The 20,142-nt window shown below is 47.0% G+C and overlaps 1 protein-coding gene across 2 annotated transcripts in view; it reads left to right on the plus strand.

Annotated features, from left to right (window-relative positions):
- Positions 1-20,142, plus strand: part of SLC4A2 (solute carrier family 4 member 2) — a 1,480,655-nt gene that overhangs the window by 218,641 nt on the left and 1,241,872 nt on the right. Inside the window, exon 1 of one of the 2 annotated variants that reach the window (XM_086940912.1) lies at positions 1,009-1,145. The exons of the other annotated variant lie outside the window; for it this stretch is intronic. The gene's annotated coding sequence lies outside the window, so the exon portion shown is untranslated. Of the gene's footprint in view, positions 1-1,008; positions 1,146-20,142 lie in introns of those variants that run through there. 2 annotated transcript variants of the gene reach the window in all.

Here is a 20,142-nt window from a genome sequence, read left to right on the forward strand (position 1 = left end):
ATCTTAGATAATATATTGACCTATAAAAATCAGGTCTCATCAGTTATTTCCTCCTCATATTTGGCTTTTAAAATTATTTTAAAAAAATCCCATCTAATCCCATTGGAGCTACTGAAGACGGTAGTCATTGCATTGGTCCTATCACATTGTGACTACTGCAATGGTCTGTATCTGAAACTATAAAAGGGCTCTTGAGCAGCAGATTGCAGATTCAGCAAAACTCGGCTGCCGAGATGTTGCTGAATCTCCCAAAATGTGTTTCTGCTACCCAGGCTCTTAATGAACTTCATTGGCTTCTGATAGAAAATGTGCCATTTTGAAAGTCCTATGCATAGCATTAAAGGCCCTGCACGGGACTGGTCCTGACTGCCTAAAGAATAACTTCAAGTGGTATTCCCCTAGCAGAATGCTTCGCTCTAGTAAGGCGAGAAATGTGTTGGTTCTCTCCCACAAGCGTGCTCAATCACTTTTAAACAGTGCCGACCCCTTTGAGTTTAGAGGATCGAAAAACCACCCCGGCCTGGATGGAACATTTTCACAGATGAAGATGATGCTACCATGCGGTTTTAAACATCATTGCAATCTTGTGGAAGCATACGGCGAGTGCGCATGCGCACTATGTGGCATCAAAAGTCTAAAATCAGGTCTGCCTCGGGGACTGAGTCCGCAGTATCTTTTAGTCGTGTCTGAGGTAGACTTGCACCGTTTCCGGTGAGCCAATCAAATCGGAGAAGACCGTAGTCGGTGCCAAGTCCGGACACAGCTTGTGTCGAGTGTATCGATATATTTGCTTCCCTTATACGGTGGTTTTTAAAATTCTTCTGTGTCTTTAATAATGTTGGTGGCCCCAGTTCTGGTACATGCGATCCGTTGACCTCTTAAAGTGCCCGTCAGGGAGGAAAGGGCTGAAGGACAGAGCCACTTCCTGTATTTGTTGTCTTTGCAACCCTTGCAGGTCTGCCTGTCCGTGGTGTAAACTGACACTCTTCCTTTCCTCCAAAGTTCATTGGGCCATCTCGTGAGTGGGTAATAGTGATGGCGTACACTCTGCTCGCCGGCGTGTAATCTTAGTAGCAGTCGAGAATCCGTCTTCTGAAGTTGGAGCCTCCTTCGGATTCGTCCGTGGTGAGGCAGTGATCCCAGAGGTACTGTGTTCTGCCTGGGGGCTGGAGGGTGCACAGGGAGGGATCTGAGTTATCTGGTAGGACTGCTAGTGGAAGGAATCTTTGTTTAAAGGCCTTTATTGTATATATTTATGATATTGTATTCTCGCTTTATGAAGGAAGGATAATGTAGTGTATTTACCGCTGCTAATGCTGCAGTCACATGAGCATCTGCTGCTGCTATCCGAATGTGTTGCTGGAGTTAGGGAAAGGTTACGGGGGCGGGGCGATGCAGCGTTGGGGGGCGGGGACATTGTGGCGCTGCAAACACGAGGGCTGTCGCGTGGCTAAGGTTACCAGAATTTTAAAGCCAAAAACCGGGACATATCCCAACAAGCATTTGCAATGCAATAGGTCTCGCATTTATGAGAGTTTGAGCTATTGGCATTGTAAATGACAATTTCTTTTATTTATCTGTTGTTTTTAAAACATAAATAAAATGCATTGCCATTCACAATGGCAATAGTTTAAACTATTGCAAATGCAAGACCTATTGTATTGCAAATGCTTTCGGCGCCCGTGCTCTATTTTTTTTTAAAGCATTGTCCTGCCTGCAACAGCAGTTAGGACAAAGCTATTTGAGAAAATAGTGCTCGGAGGTTGTAATTAAAGCCTACCGAGTAACAACACACTTAAGAGGGGGTGTAGCATGGGAGGTTACAAAATGAGACCAGGGGATACTAAGGAGGGACACCTAAGCCTGTTGGCAAATGAACAGCCACAGTTTACAGTGGATAATGACACAAGCCAGTGAAAAATATGGGTGGAGAGTGGGCGGAAAACAGCATGCCTCGCAGAGCAGTGCATGCGTTGCCCAGACTCGACCTAATAAATGTGGGACCTCGATGAGGCTGACAGCTCTAAATGATAAGCAGGGAGTAGGAAGTGGTCCTGAGTGCAGATATGAGGGAAATAAGTAGGGTGATGTTCTATGGGAAGAGTGAGGATAACCAGAACAGGCTCTCTGGAACATTTGAAATGGGATGATAAATGGGACAAGGCATGACCAAGAGCCAGCACGCTCTTAAGAGGTGAAAAAGTAATTTCCAACTGTCTGTCCGTCACTTGCACAAAGAAGAAAATCCTCTATGACAAAGTCAGGGTTGGCTTTCCAAAGTTTACGGACAATTCAAAAATAAAGAGTAGAGTTGAGATGTGGGGGGTGAAATTCGATGCCAATCAAGGGAAAGGAGTCCTAGCCAGACAGTCTTTGTAGTAGCAGTAAAAGTGCATGACTTTCTATTGTGGAATGGTTTGGAGATGTGGAAGAAAGGTCAGGACAATATGTACCTCGAAACACAAGGCAAATGTATTATATGCATTGAACTTGCAGGCTTTTAGATGGAAAGGTAGCTAGTTTGAAAAAGGTGTAATAGTCTTCTTGATCCCAGCTATCAATCTTTCTTTTACTGCTTGGTAGATGAGTTCTTGAAGACATTTGGGGGAATCTATTATTTCTTCATTTGCTAGACTGATTCTGGCAGTTATTGTGCTTGTTGGAGACACAAAAACCACCCATGTAAAGGATGCAAGTGGCAGAGACCCAGAAAGGCAGTCAGGCCAATTTATTTCAAACAATGTGCAATGCTGTAGCCTTAATAACCCTTGGTCTCACATTTAGTTATCTGTTCATCATTGGACTCTGCAAATGTTTAACCAAACAAAGGAGAGGACAACACCATTGCAGGAACCTCATGTGAGAGGTATTATGTCACAATCCAATTTTAAGACATGCATGCTCCCCCCAAATTAATGTCCTGGGTACCTAACTTGCCATACTGGAGTGGATTTCCCATCACCCATCTGCACATGAAGTGACATCACTTGTTTTCCACCAAAACTGTTTTTAAACAAAGAAGCCAAGCAGGACAACTCATTTGCCATAATCCATCTGCACAGGAAGTGACATCACTAGAATTTCCTTCATCCATCTGCACAGGAAGTGACATCTCTGGATTTCCCATGTGGACACACCCCACTCATGGGGAAAAGACTCACTGGAGGCCCTGGTCATCCATTACCATACCCTCAAAAGACTCCCTTCTGTTTCCTGCTGGCTCCCATCAGAGCTTGTGGAAAATATGTACTTTAGTATGAAAAGGTGCATGTGAAATCTGAGAGACTCAGGAATCGTACACATCAAGCACTGGAGTCACTTGAGAGAGAGCATTGAGGTGACTATGGTCTCTAATAGCGGCATAACGCACTAGACAAATAAGCAGCATATCATATACTGTATTACATGGACAGCAGTCAGGTGGCCCCATGCCATTTGTGACGTCTTTCTTCCCAGTGCCTCTTTGTCTGCTGATCCCATACGTGTAATAGTAAAAGCAAAACTACAGGTTCAAGAACGCAAAGACCCATTGGCTAAAAAGCTGTACATGCTTGACGGTGTCATATCTGAAGTGGGGTCCCTCTGTAGCTGTGACATGACATACCGATAGTCCCCGAATTAGGGAACAGCCAGGTTTAGTGAGAAGCAGACCAGGACAATTGGGTAGGGTAAGTTAGTTGGGTTTATTTAACAGTTCAGGCAACACAAAGAATTCTGGGAGCTGTAGTCCTGTCCTTGGTTTTTCTTTACTGGTGGGTTCAGGATGTCAGCTGTAATTCAGTAAAAGGGGTGGCTTGACTCTCAGCAACTCGTTAACAGACAGGAACGTGGGGGAAAAAGAAAAGAAAGGGAAAACCGTAAGGAAGGTATTTTGCCTTCTACGGAACGTCGCAGGAAGCAAGGGGTGCAGGGAGGCTTCTCACCACTACCGTCACCAGTGTCTTCTCATGCACGTGGGGTCTTTTGAAAGGGAGCCCAGTTACGGTGTTAAGGTTTTCCTTCCTCTACACCCCCTCCCTTCGGGTTCTCAGTTACGCGCCACCAGTTAAAACCAAGGCGACCCGTACCTTGTATAGCCACGACCCTCCGGGGCCGTGGTGGGAGTCTCCGCGTTGCCAGGTAGGGTCTGGCTGCCCGTTTGTTCTCCCTCGGTTGCGCCCGGATTCGGGCATTCTTCTCCGCGTCCTGTGTCGTCCTCGATGTCCTGAAGATATTCAGATTCCTTCCAGGGCCTCACGACAAAGGTTTATACCAGCATCTCCTCCTTCCTGGCTGTCTCGGTGGGTCCTAATGAAGGACCTCCGATTCCGGCATCTTCCGTCTTGAAGAGCTGGAAGTCGTGTGACTCCGTCACATGATCTGGAAAGCCGAGGGATTTAAAGGAAGAGTAGTCCTCGGCGACGGGCTGCAAACATGGAAGGGAAGATGGAGAAAAATATGGGGGCAAGTGTTCTAACTGGGCCTCCAAGGACTGCGCGTCCTCACACACCCTTAAACCCCATTGGAATTAAACAGAGAGCTATATTCACTCATTTAAATGATATGTTAAACACTGGATTGTGACTGAACCATCTTCGCACCAATGCTAAAACTAATGAAGTTGTTCTTAAAAAGCCCAATTCCTTCGCAGCACAGTAATTCAAGGGAATTAATAGTCGCATACTTTTCTGCTGTGTGTTTGCGCAATATGTATTTATACACACAAATACTGACACACAGTCTAGTTACGATAAAAACACTTTTCAAGTCCGATCCATTGTTTCTCTGCTTGAAATCCTTAATTTTTGCTCTTGGTCTGCTAGCTTGGAAAAAATATAAAGGTTGGGTCGCTTGGTGTACGTGTCACTTTTGGGAGCAGTTGGACAGAAAACGCTCACCAATAGAGGGCGATAGAACTGCACAAACTGACTAGTAGGCTGTTCAAATCAGCCACTGAAAGCGATGAAGACAAAACCGTGCTTTGATGTTTTCGCATGTTGCGCTCAGGATAAAAAAATTATATTCTGAGAAAAATAGACAATTTGGGAATCTGCAAACATAACTCCCACAAGTCATTGATGTGAACAAACAGACAAATATTGGGCACCCACTTGGAAAACAGAGACCAGCAGCTTGTGTTCTGCGGCCTTGTCTGCTGTAACAAGCAGCAGTTGAGATCGCCAGAGAAGAGACGCAGTGCGCATGCACATCTCCTGTCCCTACGCGTGCACATCTCCTGTCCCCCTTCTGCTGAAAAAGCCACAACAATAGATCTTGCCAAGGCGAGCAGCGCATGCACTGCGTCGCTAGGCAAGACCTAAAAATAGAAGAAGGACTACAATTTTATTTGAACCCAGCGCACAGAATGAGACTGTTCCTTAGCAGAGAATTACAGAAAAGGCAGTAAGAACATACATACAATGCCGATTTTAAAGCCAGTAGCATGCCTGTTAATTAAATCGCTTTCATATAACAGCAGCTAAGTACCCCTGCTTTGCCGAACATAAAAAGAAACTTCATACCATTTTCAGTCGACCCTCTTTAAAAACCGGGACATGAGCTTAATTTCCTGAAATCTGCCGGGACAGCTGGCGAAAAACTGGGACTGTCTGGGCAAATCGGGACGCCTGGTCACCCTACGCATGGCCTCTGTTTTTAGTTGGGCTGCCTCTGAGGAAATTCATTCTTAGAGATGCAGGGCTGTAGCAGGAGTGAGGAATGGAGATAATATTCATTCTTAGAGGTACAGGGCTAGCAGGAGTGAGGAATGGAGATAATTAAACGGCATTCTTTGGGGTTTGAACAGGAGGGAAGGGTATAGGGTGTTCACAGAGGTGCTCTATTTTCCAGAACTGCTGAAATGTTGTTCCTTATGCTGCAGTCACAGAATCATCCATATCTATCTTTTGTATTTTTGAAATGGTTTCATTTTTCATCTTCTGCAGCCTATTGTAAAGCTCTCTAACACCTGCAGGTGTTGTTAATTTGTGACCCTCCATTAAATAGGTTACCTGGGAGGGAGGCAGGGAACGTGGGAGGCAGCAAGTGGGCGAGGGGAGCGGCTGGGCGGGATTCATAGAATATGAAAGAAGGAGCAACAGTGGGGGGTCTGAAAGAAACAACAGTTAGGAGGAATCTGAAAGAAACAACAGGAGGAATCTGAAATAAATACCAGTTAGGAGGAATCTGAAAGAAACAACAGGAGGAATCAGAAAGAAACAACAGTTAGGAGAGATCTGAAAGAAACAACAGTTATAGCAGAGGCCGCCCCCCCCTCCCAAAAGGGGGAGAGGCTCAGGTGCCGGCGCAATAACCTGTGCTGAGCCCTGTGGGGGAGAACTGGTTCTTGGCACCCAAAATCACCCAGAAGCAGCGCCAAGTGTCAACTTCCCCCAACACACGAGCGCCACAGTGGCACCAGGCCCCCGTCCAAAGGGGGGGCCTGGCGAGATACAAACCCTCCAATGGGGGTACAGCACCCGCATGGCGGGAAAGGTGTAGGAAGGATATAAGCCACCGCTCCCCCAGGTAGCGCCTACCTTCGTGGAGTGGGGGAGTGGCGCACTTGTTTTTTAGACGGTTTCTACGACTCAGTTTGAGGCAAGGTGAAGCGCTGCCAGAGGAAGCATCAAGGTCAGTGTTATGTAGTGCTTTCTTACTTGCCTTGCCCCCTCCCTCGTTCTAGCCCCTTTGCTTAGAATAGGAATGTTGCCCATGTTCTCAGAATAGGAATGTATGCATGATTCCAGGTCAGTTACGACCTGAAGCTGTTGATGGATGAGGCGAATAAACCTGACTTGAGACCTACGCTTTGTTTCCTCTTTAATTTATTCTTGGGAAACACCACATTATTATTGGCGACGATCCTACCTCACATCGCCTCAACACCCAGCTGTCCTACTTGAAGTACCTCCCCAGCGGCTGTATTCCACTCGAAGAAAGCGAAGTCTTTCCAGCGGCTGAGTCGGCGAAACGAAGGAAGAAAACTCCTTAATCTGGTGAGGAGTACGGAGGGAGGTTAAAAAAAAAATAACAAGGGGACGTAAAAGAAGAAATACAAGCAACGCGCATTGTTTGTTTTGAGAGCCGTTAAAGGCGCTCGCGCTGCTCGTTTCTGATTGCGCAAGAGAATTCAGCGCGTAAAGATAGAAGACGTCATGCGGTTCACTGACGAGGCACGCAGCGTGTGAATGAAGTCACCGTGCGTTCCAAGCCTCATTACACGCATTGTGTAACGCGCGTATAAAGGAATAGAATTCCGATGGTTGAACTTTATGTGCTCACAGTAAAAGAACGCAGGGTGAAGGAACGTTCGTTTAAAAAAAAAAAACACGGATATTGAGAGAAGAACCTAGATTGTCTCTGAGAACAATGTAAAGGAACGCTTCTGAGGGAAATCAGAATCTGTCTAAAAAAAAAGGAGTATGATCTCACAAAGCCGATTCTACTAAAAAAAAAAAAAGACAAAAGAAGCACAATTTATTTTAAAACAAACAAATCTTTATTAATGACATTTAAATAAAAGGAAAAATTATATATTAAGGGCACAATAAAAAAAAAAGAGAAGAAAGACTATTTGCTATACATAAAATAAAAAGGGAAAAAGTTAAATATGCAGAATGTCACACAACCAGCATTTTTTTTGATAAGTCCAGGGGAACCTAGTGTGAAATGGCAGAAATGGAAGAAGATTTTTGCAAATTATGCGAGGGTGTGTGGTACTAACCTTAGTGCAGAAAGGAAGCACTCTTTACTATTACACTGTCTAGGTGGAGAAGGACAGGATGTACTGGAACACTTACCTGAGCTCACAGCAGCGGAACAGAGAAACCTAAACGAGTATGAAATAGCAATAGAGCAATTAGATCGTCACTATCTTCCAAGATTGAGCACAATAATGGAGAGGTACCATTTTGGCTTGAGGGGTCAGAAGAGAGATGAGTCTGTAGAAGACTACGTGTCCGCTCTAAGAAAATTGGCATCGTCATGTAAGTTTGGACAGACATTAGAAGAAAGGATAAGAGATCAGTTCGTCCTAAAATGTGCACATGACAGCATTCGTAAGGAGTTATGGCTGAAGGATGAACCACCCTTAGAGGAAGTACTTGTCATCGCAAAACAAGTCGAACACATGACAAAATGCGTAGATGAACTGAAAGGAGAAAAAGAGAAAACAGTAGAACCTGAGAAGAAAATGGAATCCAAAGTAGAAGAAGTAGTTTGTCAGGTTCAGAAAGAGGGAAAAGAAGACTGTGGGAAGAATGACAATATGACGAATAGATATAATTCTAATTTCAATATGTCTAACAAATTTTCTTGTTTCAGGTGTGCCAATCCCGGACATTTAGCTAACTCACCAAATTGTCCTGCTTTAAAAGTTATTTGCAATGAATGTGGGAGAAGAGGTCATTTTTCAAAATGTTGTAGGACAAAAGGTAATAAAAGGGATAATACGTACAAGAAATGGGCACAACCACAGGTGAAAACGGTTACGTTTCAAGTTAGTGATGGAGTATTAGAACATCCCACACATTTAGTTAAAGTCGATGATGCCATGATTGAATTTAAATTTGATTCTTGTTCACAGATCACTATGATTGATGAGGAGCTTCTTCACAAAACCTTTGGGAAAAATGTTAAATTGTTCAAAAGTGACATCTTACCGCTAGGGTATGGTAGTAAACCCATTAAGATTTTAGGTTACTTTACTGCCACTATGGAATTAGGATGTAGAATCATCCCTGGAAAAATCTATGTTACTAATTTTGGGGATGCACTAATCAGTTGGCGTGACCAACGTGATCTTGGAGTCACACTTGATCCTAACGCCACACCGCAGGTGAGAATTCAGGAGGTGGAAAATCTTGCTGATATGTTTTCTGGAAGATTTCCATCTGTCTTTGAAGACAAGTTGGGATGTTTAACTGGCTATAAGCATTGTATAAGGCTTAAGAAAAATGCTATCCCTGTAGTAGCAAAGGTTAGAAGGATTCCGCTAGCAGAACAGGTAAAGGTACAAGAAGAGTTAGAAAAGTTAGTTTCAAATAACATTATAGAGCCTGTAGAAGCCACGGAATGGTTGTCTCCAATTGTGGTTGCGAAGAAGCCTACTGGTGAGATTCGTCTGTGCATTGACCTAAGAGCATTAAACAAAGAGGTGGTGGTGGACAGATTTCCGTTACCCAACATAGATGAAATGGTAGGCACATTAGAGGGTGCGAAATACTTCACTACCCTGGATCTGGCATCTGCCTATCACCAGGTAGAACTAGAAACTTCTTGTCAGGACTTAACTGCTTTTGTAACACCGATGGGGACCTTTAAGTTCAAAAGGATGCCCTTTGGATTGATATCAGCTGCCTCGGTTTTTCAGCGGATTATGACACACTTACTTAAAGGCCTTCTTGGGGTAAAATGTTACCAGGATGATCTTCTAGTGTATGGGTCAGATTTGCAAGAACACAACGAGCGTGTGTGTGAAGTGTTAAGAAGACTGGCTGATTCTGGTTTGACTCTTAAGAAAGAGAAGTGTAAATTTGGCTTAGAAGAAGTAAATTATCTAGGGCACTGTATCAAGAGTGAAGGTGTTTTTCCGAAATCGGATTTGGTTACTTCCATCAGTAATGTTGCAGAACCCATCAATAGAGAAGAGTTATTGTCCTTTTTAGGGATGGTGGAATTTTACGGGAAGTTTATAGTACATTTTGCAGACAAGACAAAGAACATGAGGAGACTCACTGGGAAAAGTGTCATTTTTGTTTGGTCTGATGAGTGCAAGAAGGAATTTGAGGGAATAAAAGAGGAATTAAAGAAAGCTCCATCCTTGCAGGCATTTGTTCCTGGTTTACCTACTATCATTTTCACTGATGCAAGTGAAAAGGGATTAGGGGCGGTTTTGGTACAAAATAAACAAGGACATGAGTCTTTAATTGCATGTGCATCCAGGTGCCTTCGTGGTCCGGAGTTAAACTACTCTGTAATCGAAAAAGAGTCTTTAGCGATATATTGGGCGCTTAAAAAGTTCAAGAATCTAGTTTGGGGGACTAAATTTATTGTTAAATCCGACCATAAGCCTTTGAAAGAAGTATTTTGTAAAAAAGGACTAGATTCCATCTCTTCAAGGATAAGAAGATGGATCATATCTTTACAAGAATTTGACTTTGAGGTCCAGTATTTACCCGGTGTGTCTAACAAGGCTGCTGATTGTTTTTCTAGATTGGTTAAAAGTGATGATAAGGGGTACGAAGATCACTATGTTGATGTAGATGAATACTTGAATGTTTGTGAGGTCACAGAGGGTGTTGTAAGCAAAGAAGAGTGGAAAGAGGAATTGTTGAAGGATGAGGAGTTAATTAAAGTAATGTCCTTATTAAAAGATAACAAGCGTTTGGACAAACCATGGTCTCTTGTTTCTCATGAACTCTCAATTTCGGATGACATGCTAACTCGTGGGTCGAGACTTATACCTCCTTTCACTTTGAGAAAAAAATTGCTCTCTCATGCACACTCTGGTCATTTGGGAATAGTAAAAACCAAAGAGATGGTTCGTACTCAGTTTTGGTGGCCAGGAATGGACTTAGAGATAGAACGTTTGGTGAGGGAGTGTGTTGAATGCTGTGCAAGTGATAAGATCTTAAAAGTCAGGCAAATGCCCATGGTGTGTAGAGAGTTACCTGATCATCCCTGGGATGAATTGGCAATCGACATCTTGGGGCCTCTTACGGGTGTTTCTGACACTCCATATCTGATAGTCCTAGTTGATTTGTATTCACGATGGATTGAGGTTCGTGCTGTCTGTGAAATTACTTCTAGTTCTGTCATAAAGTTTTTATCGGACATATTCTTGAGAGAGAGTTTCCCTAATAGTTTACTGTCAGATAACGGTCCTCAGTTCTGTTCTAGTGTCTTTGAAGACTATCTTAAAAAATGTGGAATAGTACACAAGAGAACATCGCTATATCACCCTGAAACAAATGGTGCGGTTGAGAGAGTCAATCGCACATTAAAAGAGTGCATTCAGCTCGCAAGAGCTAGTGGCTTGAATTGGAAGGATGCATTAAGAGAAAGAATAGACGCTTATCGTTACTCCCCTCACTCGACCACTGGAAAATCTCCCTTTGAGCTATTTAGAGGGAGAGTTCCGAACACAATGTGGTGTCCAGGTTGGATGAACATGAAGAAGGGATTTGTGGATAATCATGTGGGAGCTTGGAGGGAGAGAGAAATTGAGAAACAAACTTGTAGGAAGGCATATTTTGACAAAGTTAAACGTGTTAAATTTCATGATGTAAAGGTAGGTGACCTTATAAAAATAAAGGCACCGGTAGGGAGACGGCCGTGGTCCAAGTATACCAATGTTAGGCCTGTCACTAAAGTTTTTGGTAATGCTGTAAAGACACAGGATGGGAGGATTTGGAACAAGAGTCGAGTTGTAGTTGTCAGGTCTAAGAACCTTTCTTTGTCTGACTCTGAGATCTCATCTAATTTGTTTGGCGTAAGCAATGCTTCTCGCACTTGTCACAACGCTCCATCCTGTTCTCGCATGAGGAGTCAAAGGTTACGCAGTGCTCCAATGTACATGAAAGATTATGTGTAACTTATGGTCATTGATTTCCTTTTGCTCATCTGTTTCTTTTATCTCCTTTGCCTCCTCATTTTTCTGTTCACTATGTTTATGTAAAGATGGGAGATGTGTTATGTAGTGCTTTCTTACTTGCCTTGCCCCCTCCCTCGTTCTAGCCCCTTTGCTTAGAATAGGAATGTTGCCCATGTTCTCAGAATAGGAATGTATGCATGATTCCAGGTCAGTTACGACCTGAAGCTGTTGATGGATGAGGCGAATAAACCTGACTTGAGACCTACGCTTTGTTTCCTCTTTAATTTATTCTTGGGAAACACCACAGTCAGCTGCCGACTGGACCCAGGGGACGAGCAAGGGTTGGAGCCCTAAGCGAAGGTGCACCCGCTCTTTGGTCACCGCTGCGGCCGGAGCCGCGATCAGCTACACTGGTTGTTTTCTTTTTTCCTCCCTGCCGCACCGCAGCACTGTATGGCCGGGTCTAGGGGCACCTGCTCCTGCATGGATCGTGGCCGGAGCCGCCAGCAGCTGTGCGGGTTTGTTTTTAATCTATGCCACGGAGCCCGCTCTCTCTGTACCCACCGCAGCTGGAGCCGCGATCACCTGTGCCGGGTGGACTTACCCGGCGGCATTGGCCCCGGAGTTGTCACGCCTGCTGTTTCTGTCCCCGCCGCGGCCAGAGCCGCGATCAACTGTGAGGAGGGACATACCCAGCAGCAACAGCCCCTGATTTGAGTCACGCCCGTTTGCCCCGGCAGTGTGGTCTGACGGCTAGATTGCCTTCGGTGCCAGCAATCAAGACACGCTCAGATCCTCACTTTTTCGCCAGGCGCTGAAGCAGCGTGGGAGTCCCCGGTCGGCGCACATTAAGCACCAGCCAGCACTCCCAGTGGACAATGTGGTGTACCTTCGCACCCACCAAGCCCCGCCCAACGACTCTCAAGGAGGGAGAATTAAAGGGGCCATTGACAATTTTGTCAGTCTTGGTCGCCCAGCACGTGGGGCACGTACTGGGCAGAGGGATAGGCAAAGAAGGTATTTTGGTGCATCCAAGAGGGCAGCAGCACACAGCCAGGAGCAATGGCAGCACAAGGAGGGCAGCCGGAGGAACTCACAGAGCTGCTGAAGAAGATCCAAGCAGTTTCTGCAACGCATGGAGATGGATGGCTACAAACACATTTGGGCTAGGAAGGAGGCGAGGGGTTAGGGGACCAGGCAGCGGGAGACAATGGTTCATCAGCACCAAAAAGAAGTAGGAAGACTGCGCCCAAACAGCCCCAGAGGAAAGCCCCCCGAAAGAAGCCACAGAAGAGAGACCTGCCACCTGAAGCCATCCCGGCGACGGCAGGTGACAACGACGAGGCCCACAGCGGAGCTGCAAGTCGTGAGCATATTACTGCAATTGTGCAAGAATGTTTAAAGTCATTGGCACCCCTATTACTCAAGGGGCTGGGGCACAGGGGGCTGAGGATACAGGGATGCAGTGCTCAGAAGGAGTATCAGGTTTGCCATGGCAATTATTAGACTCAGGCTGCGCGCTGCAGAAAAGGCTGCAGGTGCAGGTAGCGCAGGGCACACGGGGGAGCTGGGGTCCCCATTGGCAGCTTGGGGTTACAATGGCGCAGCAAGCGACCCAGCGGGAGAAGCGGCAGCCACAGAGGCGTATACTAGACCATCACCAGGTCCGACCTCCATTGACCACAAGAGCCACAGGTTTAGCAATCCTCATCCCTTTGGCAGTCAAGGAAAGAATATGGAGGAAAGAATTTGTGGACATTTTTTCTCTGCTAGAAATCCAATTAGAAGGGTTGGATCTCAAGGCCTGCAATAAGAAGGATGAGGATAGAAGGGAGAGGCGCATGGATAGGATGGAAAGAAGTTTTGATAATTGGCTGGACGCTTTGAGAATAATAGCATGCATAATAGTGAAAGAACTCCCGCGCTGCGCAGTAGACCTTTGGTTATATGAGGCTAATATTCATTGGGCGCAAAGGCAGTTTCCCGGGGACGCTTGGCTGGAATACGATAAGGGTTTCAGGATAAAAATGCAAAAGCACCCAGAGATGGAATGGAATGAGGAGGACGTGTCTGCGTTTATACACACAATGTTGGTAGCCAAGGAAGTGAAGTCTTGGGCAGGCAGAAGCGATCAGTCCTTTCGGGGTTCCTCCTACAAAGGGACTGGCAAGTCCTTTCATAGGTCTAAGCATAGCACAGGGAAACCAACTGCCTCCTGTGGGGCCATGGCAGTCAGCTTGAAATATGACGCCGGGGAATGCACGTGGGGTTCATCATGCAAATTCCAAAATGCATGTTCCAATTATGGGGGTGGACACCGGGCGGCTGGATGTTGACGCAAGCAAGATCACAAAGCGGTCAAGAAGGATAAGAAGAAGAAACAATAGCGCAAACACAGACGTGGTGGGGGAGCCACAAGGGCTCCACAACTGCCAGCTAGCCACATTCCCAATTAACACTCAGCAACTTCGCAGGCTGGCCAACAAATACCCTAACAGAACAGACCCAGCAATATTAGTGAAAGGTTTCAGGTTACCATTTGTAGGTCCACAGCCACTAGACGGGGCAAACAACCTGAAATCTGCACTGGAACACCCAGGGTTGGTAAACAAGAAACGTGAGAAAGAAAAGTCCTTGGACAGGATAGAGGGCCAGGACAATTCAGATTAATCCACCATCTCTTCTTCCATGATGGGTCGTCAGTAAACGACTGTCTAAGTGCAGAAGATTGCTCAGTGGGTTATGCGACGGTGGACGATGCAATTGACCTAGTGAGGGCAGCCGGACACAGGGCACTCATGGCTAAGGCGGACATTGTATCTAATTTCCGACTCCTGCCAGTACATCCCTCCAGTTTCCACCTGTTGGGTTTCCAGTGGGAGGGGGGCCTGTATATTGACAAAGCCATGCCTATGGTGTGCGCAATATCCTACGCATATTTCGAACAGTTCAGCACCTTCGTAGAATGGGCCCTGCACAACAGACTCCCAGCAGTGGGGAAGCTGCACTACCTGGCCGATTATCTGTTTACAGGCCCGCTGGGTCACCGAATGCAGTAGCACACGGACAGCCTTTGAGGAGCTTGCAGGGGAATTGGGGTTCCTGCTCGCGGCTGAACAGACAGTGGGTCCCACCACAAAAATCAAATTTTTGGGCATAGAGTTGGACTCAGTCACAGGGACGTCCAGGGTACCTGAAGACAAGGTAATAGATTTCAGAGCGGAAGTACGGGGCCTATGCGGCCGCAACAAAGCAACTCTCCATGATTTACAGAGGTTGATTGGAAAGCTCAATTTTGCAGCTAGGGTAATCCCTGCAGGAAGAGTTTTTTCCAGGCGCATCGCCCAGCTAACCACAGGCCTCACCCACAAGCACCACTCTGTCCGCCTGGGCGCAGGGGTCAAGCAGGACTTGCTAATGTGGGACCATTTCTTAACAGAATTTAACGGTGTCCTGATCTTAAGAGGGGGTTGGGTAACAGCCAGGCAGATAGCCCTATTCACTGAGGCCACAGGGAGCACAGGCTTTGGGGCAATTCTGGGTAAGAAATGGTGCGCAGGCCAGTTGCCTTATAAGTGGCACAGGCAAGGCATCACCAGTAGCATTGACAGTATGGAGACAGGACTTAAAGAACATGACGTTGACACTGTGGTCAGACATTAAGGGGGGTGGTACAGGCCAATAATAATGGTTCAGCAAGTTGCCCTGACACTCTAAGAATAATGCAGCAGTTGGTTAAATTCCAGCTGGAAGGGAACTTGGATCTGAAGGCCCGCCATGTACCGGGTATGGACAACGCAGTTGCGGACGCCCTGTCCAGATCGCAGATGAGCCGATTCAGGGAACTGGTGCCTGGGGCGGACAAGGTGATGACCACTTTTCCAGAACACCTGTGGGACCTGGGGGGTAGACTTATCTGCAATGGTGAATCAGGCCCTTATCCCAGAGGCAGCCAGACGGTACAAGAAATACGCAGCAACAGTGATGCAAATAGGGGGCATAGGACTCTGTCAGATATGGGCAAGACACAAAGAGCAGTGGAACTATTCGGACAATGGGCATTTAACAACAAGAAATCAAGGTCATGGGCACAGGCCCAGCTGGCGGCCATAGCCCATTTCACAAAGATACACAGGGGAATATCCCACGGCTTCCCTGTACCTCAAAGCAGCTCTGAAAGGGTGGAAATGGGCTGAGGGGAAAAGAGCGAACAGAAGGCGTCCCATAGATTTCAATAGATTGGGCCAGCTAATGGAGGCACTAGCAGCTTGTGCGAAGGACATATTTGAGCTCCACATGTTTCAGGCAGCCTTCTCCACTGCATTCTTTGGCGCATTCTGCATCAGCGAGCTGGTGGCACCCAGGACACATGGGCATGCAGGGCGGTGCCTCCAAGCCACAGACATCAAACCCGGGGCAACGTCAGTGGAGATAGTGCTGAGGAGGTCCAAACGAACCAGGTAGGAAAGGGGGCGGTAATACAGCTGCAGTGCATACAGGGGAGCAAATGTTGCACAGTGTGCTGCTTGCTTAAATACATGGGAACTCGCCCGACAGGGGACGGGCCATTTTTCAAACCTCAGGATGGGAGCAACCTGAGCAAATTCCAATTCACAGCAGTGATTCGTCAGGCCCTCGCCAAAGCCGGGCTGCCCCCAGAAGCATTCGCCTCCCACTCTTGCAGGATCAGCGTGGCAACCTCGGCATCGCAGTACGGCATGTCGAAATCAAGGACTCAGGCAGTGGGAAGGTGGCAGTCCAGAGCATACAAAACCTACATCAGGCCCCAGTTACTCTAGATCCCACCGGCAGGGGTGGGGGGCCACTCACTTTTGGATGCCGCACGGCAGGGTGAGTGGCCAGGCCCGTCACCTTGGGATGCCACACAGCAGGGTGATGGGACCACTTCAAGGGTGATAAGGAGGGGCTGGGGCACCACCGCCACTCCGAGCCGCCTGGCGTTTTGATCCTTTTTCTAGCAGGAAAACACCCCTGTATGGTAGGGGTGGCTGGCCACTCCTTCATGTCCGGGATGCAGACGTAGTGGCAGCGGGCAGGCCACAGGATGGCAAGAAGACCCAAAGGCACATGCATTCGCTGGTTGGGACAGCCAGGGATGAGATGGAGTCAACTACCGGTGACTCTCAAGAACCTGCTGGCAGACTCAGCTTGGCACCCAGACGTACTGATCATTCACCTTGGGGGCAACTGCATGGCCCAGGTGGGAAGGAAGGCTCTGGCGCAAGCCATACAATCGGACCCCACAGGAGCAGCCACATTGTTTGGTGGCACAACCATTGTATGGTCTGAGGTGATCAGTAGAATGCATTGGAGGGGAGCAGAGTCAAACAAAGCAGTGGATAACTCCAGAAGAAAAATGAACATTGTGATTCACAAATTTTGCAAGACCAATGGTTTTGAATCCATCAGGCATGTCCTTATCCATTAGGGGCGCCCTGAACTATATGGCCAGGACAGTATCCACCTATCAGAAGAGGGGAGGAGAGTCTTCTGGGATAACCTGTGGGATGCATTGGCCCTGGCAGGCTGTAAGTATAAAAAAAAAAGAGACAAACAAATCGGGGGGAGCCACAGGAAGACAGTAGCCTCCCTGCGGGGTGGTGGAGAGATAATGGTGCAATGGTTTTTTAAGGAGACACACTGGCAGGGCGGTGTGTAGGAGGAGGGCCACCTGCTTTGGGATGCAGGGTGAGTTGGCCAAGCCAAGGACGGGGTAGGAAACGGAGATGGCTCTCGCAGCCCAGACCCGGCCGGACGGCAGGGCACAAAACGGTAGCGAGTTGGGGCCTAACTCCGGGGAGAAACTACCCCCCCTACACACAAAGGGCTTGGGAGACCAACCAAACAGTGGTCCCATAAGAGACCAGAAAAGAAGGACTACCAAGAACTAACAATGAACTGGTTTGGGTGCCATTTACGAACTGGGGTGTACAGAAGGCACTGCAATATGATATGCATAACATGGTATGGATATGTATGATTTATAACCAAGTTATGGCAGTTTGCAAATGGCAGAAATGACCAGGGATCATACTAATGATGACCGAAAAAAGAGTATGTACATAATCCTAACAAACTGCGGCCAACAAACGACCACTATAACTACAATGCATGTTGTCTTATTTATTAGGGTACAAGGTTGGTGGAGTGGGTGAAGGATGGACCAGAATGGGCGTAGTGCAGGGGTTAGGAGGAATCTGAAAGAAACAACAGTTAGGAGGAATCTGAAAGAAACAACAGTTAGGAGGAACCTGAAAGAAACAACAGAAGGAATTTGAAAGAAACAACAGGAAGAATCTGAAAGATACAACAGGAGGAATAAACAAAAGGAGGAATCTGAAAGAAACAACAGGAGAAATCTGAAAGAAACAAAGTAGTGGGGATGGGCCTCCCTCATATTCCAATGAATCTTATACTGGAGGATGATTGGTTGACTGCGAGGGATGTCTATCACCTTCTGGTTGGTTGAATCAAGCCCCTGCTTGGGGGCATTGGTATTTGATTGAGAAATGTGGACATCCTTGGCAGGGTTCTAAAAGTGTTGATCATCTCCTCCCCTCTCCACGTACATGGTGTCAGTGCAAGTCTCCTTCAACAGTTATGGGGTCATGCACCTGTCTTGATCCTTCCCAGAAGGTTTGCACTGGATTTCCCTGATAGCTGTTGATTTTTCCACTGGAGTGGAAGTGCTTATACCAATGCATGCCTTCCATTTCGTCCCTTCCTCTTTAGTTGGCAAGCCATGCTCCAGCATAGAAGATGATTTTGTTGCAAGCTCCTAGTGGACGTCCAGTCTCATGGCCTAAGTTCATTTTTGGTGACAGCTAGCCGAGGCATAGTGAACACCAGTTTCATGGCCTAAATTCATGTTTGGCAGTGTCTCAGTCGAGACCACCAAGTTATGAACTGCCTGAAACCTTTGTTGTTGTAGTTCGCATAACAAGCTAGATAGGGTTCCTTACATTAATCTGAGCTTTTTCTTGTTTTTCTTGGGCAGTAAGATTGGGCTAGGTTACTTCCGGCTTGTCTTCTTTAATGGTGACAGGACACACTAGCAAATTGTTTGTACAAACCACTGGTAAACTACTTGAGTTCATGACTTACGCCTGTGTTTGGCCGCTTGTTGCTGAGTGATTGCTCTAGGGGCCTCCTGATCTGATGTCATTCTGGGGCAAGAAGAGGCCATGTTCCTATCTGGAAGTACTGCCTTCTTAGGATCTCTATCTGTGTTGCACTTGGGTGATAACCTTGCACTCATATTGCATTGGATTTTTTGCCAAGTGGAAAATAATGTGGTCAATACACTAAATACCCTCTTGAGCGTGTCTATGATGTCCTTGCAAAAATAGTGGTTAAGTCATTGCGAAAGTGCTTTTTCTTGTTCCAGAGTAATCTAGTGCCTTATCGATCCCTTGTAACTTGCCAAAATGATTACTCGAGTATCCATTTTCGTGGATTGGTAGTTCAGTGCATCAACTGTAGTGGTCAGCAATGCTGCTGTATAATTCATAGTGGTTGTTTAATGGTGATGGGAGACTTGCTAAAGTGCTTGTGACATCAACCCGGGGGAGCACTGCATTAAGAATGTAGGGCCTGAGGAGCTACGTCAGCAAGCAAGATGGCTGCTTAGGCTCCTGGCTCCATCGACCCTCCTAACCCGCCGCGATATCCTGCATGTTATCGTGACTTAACGCCTAGTCTCTGTGTGCATGAACTGTCCCGCATTCCGATGGTGAAATCCGGAAACTTTTATCAGCTTGTTTGACGGAGTTACATCGAGTGTAAGTTTGCGGCCTGCTCCAGCGGTGAAGCCGGGGCCTGGAGTACTTTCACAGCCGGGCTGTAGTGCAACAACATCGGCCAGGAGACTCAGGCTGGGCCCGGTCGACCGGAGTGGAGGCTTTGTTTCAGCCCGGATTTGGTGGCGATCGTCTTCATTGCTCAGTATCGACGGAGAAGTGAGTCTGCGTGCTGCTGGCCGCGGGTGGGGGCCCCCGTCCCGCGGCCCCGGTTTGCTCCCGCCGGGGTTCGGTGGTTCGGGGTCACTGGCCTGCGGCCTTAACTGGGTTGACCGTGGTTGCGAACAGAGACTGGTCACCCTTTGCAATTGCACGTTCGAGATCCTGTCTATCCCCCCCCGTGGGTGCCGGAATCACCCGGGGAGGTGATAGTGATTGATACCGAACACGAGATTATGGATCGAACGGTGCATGAACCATCGCTGCGGTTAATACTGGCAGAACTTTGGGCATTCCGCTCACATGTGGATACTTTGCTGAGCAAGTTGGACTTGCGCCTATCTGAAATTCTCCTGGTGGAACCGGGCCCGGCCTTATTGTTGAAACGGGATTCTGCAGCCATTCAAAACGCGGCCATTTTGACTCCGTGTGAGGAACCGTGAAGAAACAAGTAATGGAATCATCGGATGGTGCCCTGGTAGACGGTGTTCCCGAGGATGGCATGGTATTGCTGAACTTTTCACTATTGCCGGCTTTGGAGATATCGTCAGGCGTTCCCCTCCCGGAGACTTTTGTCTGTGACTTTCC

Source organism: Lissotriton vulgaris, chromosome 10, assembly GCF_964263255.1.
Source record: "Lissotriton vulgaris chromosome 10, aLisVul1.2, whole genome shotgun sequence".
Classification (NCBI taxonomy): Eukaryota; Metazoa; Chordata; class Amphibia; order Caudata; family Salamandridae; genus Lissotriton; species Lissotriton vulgaris.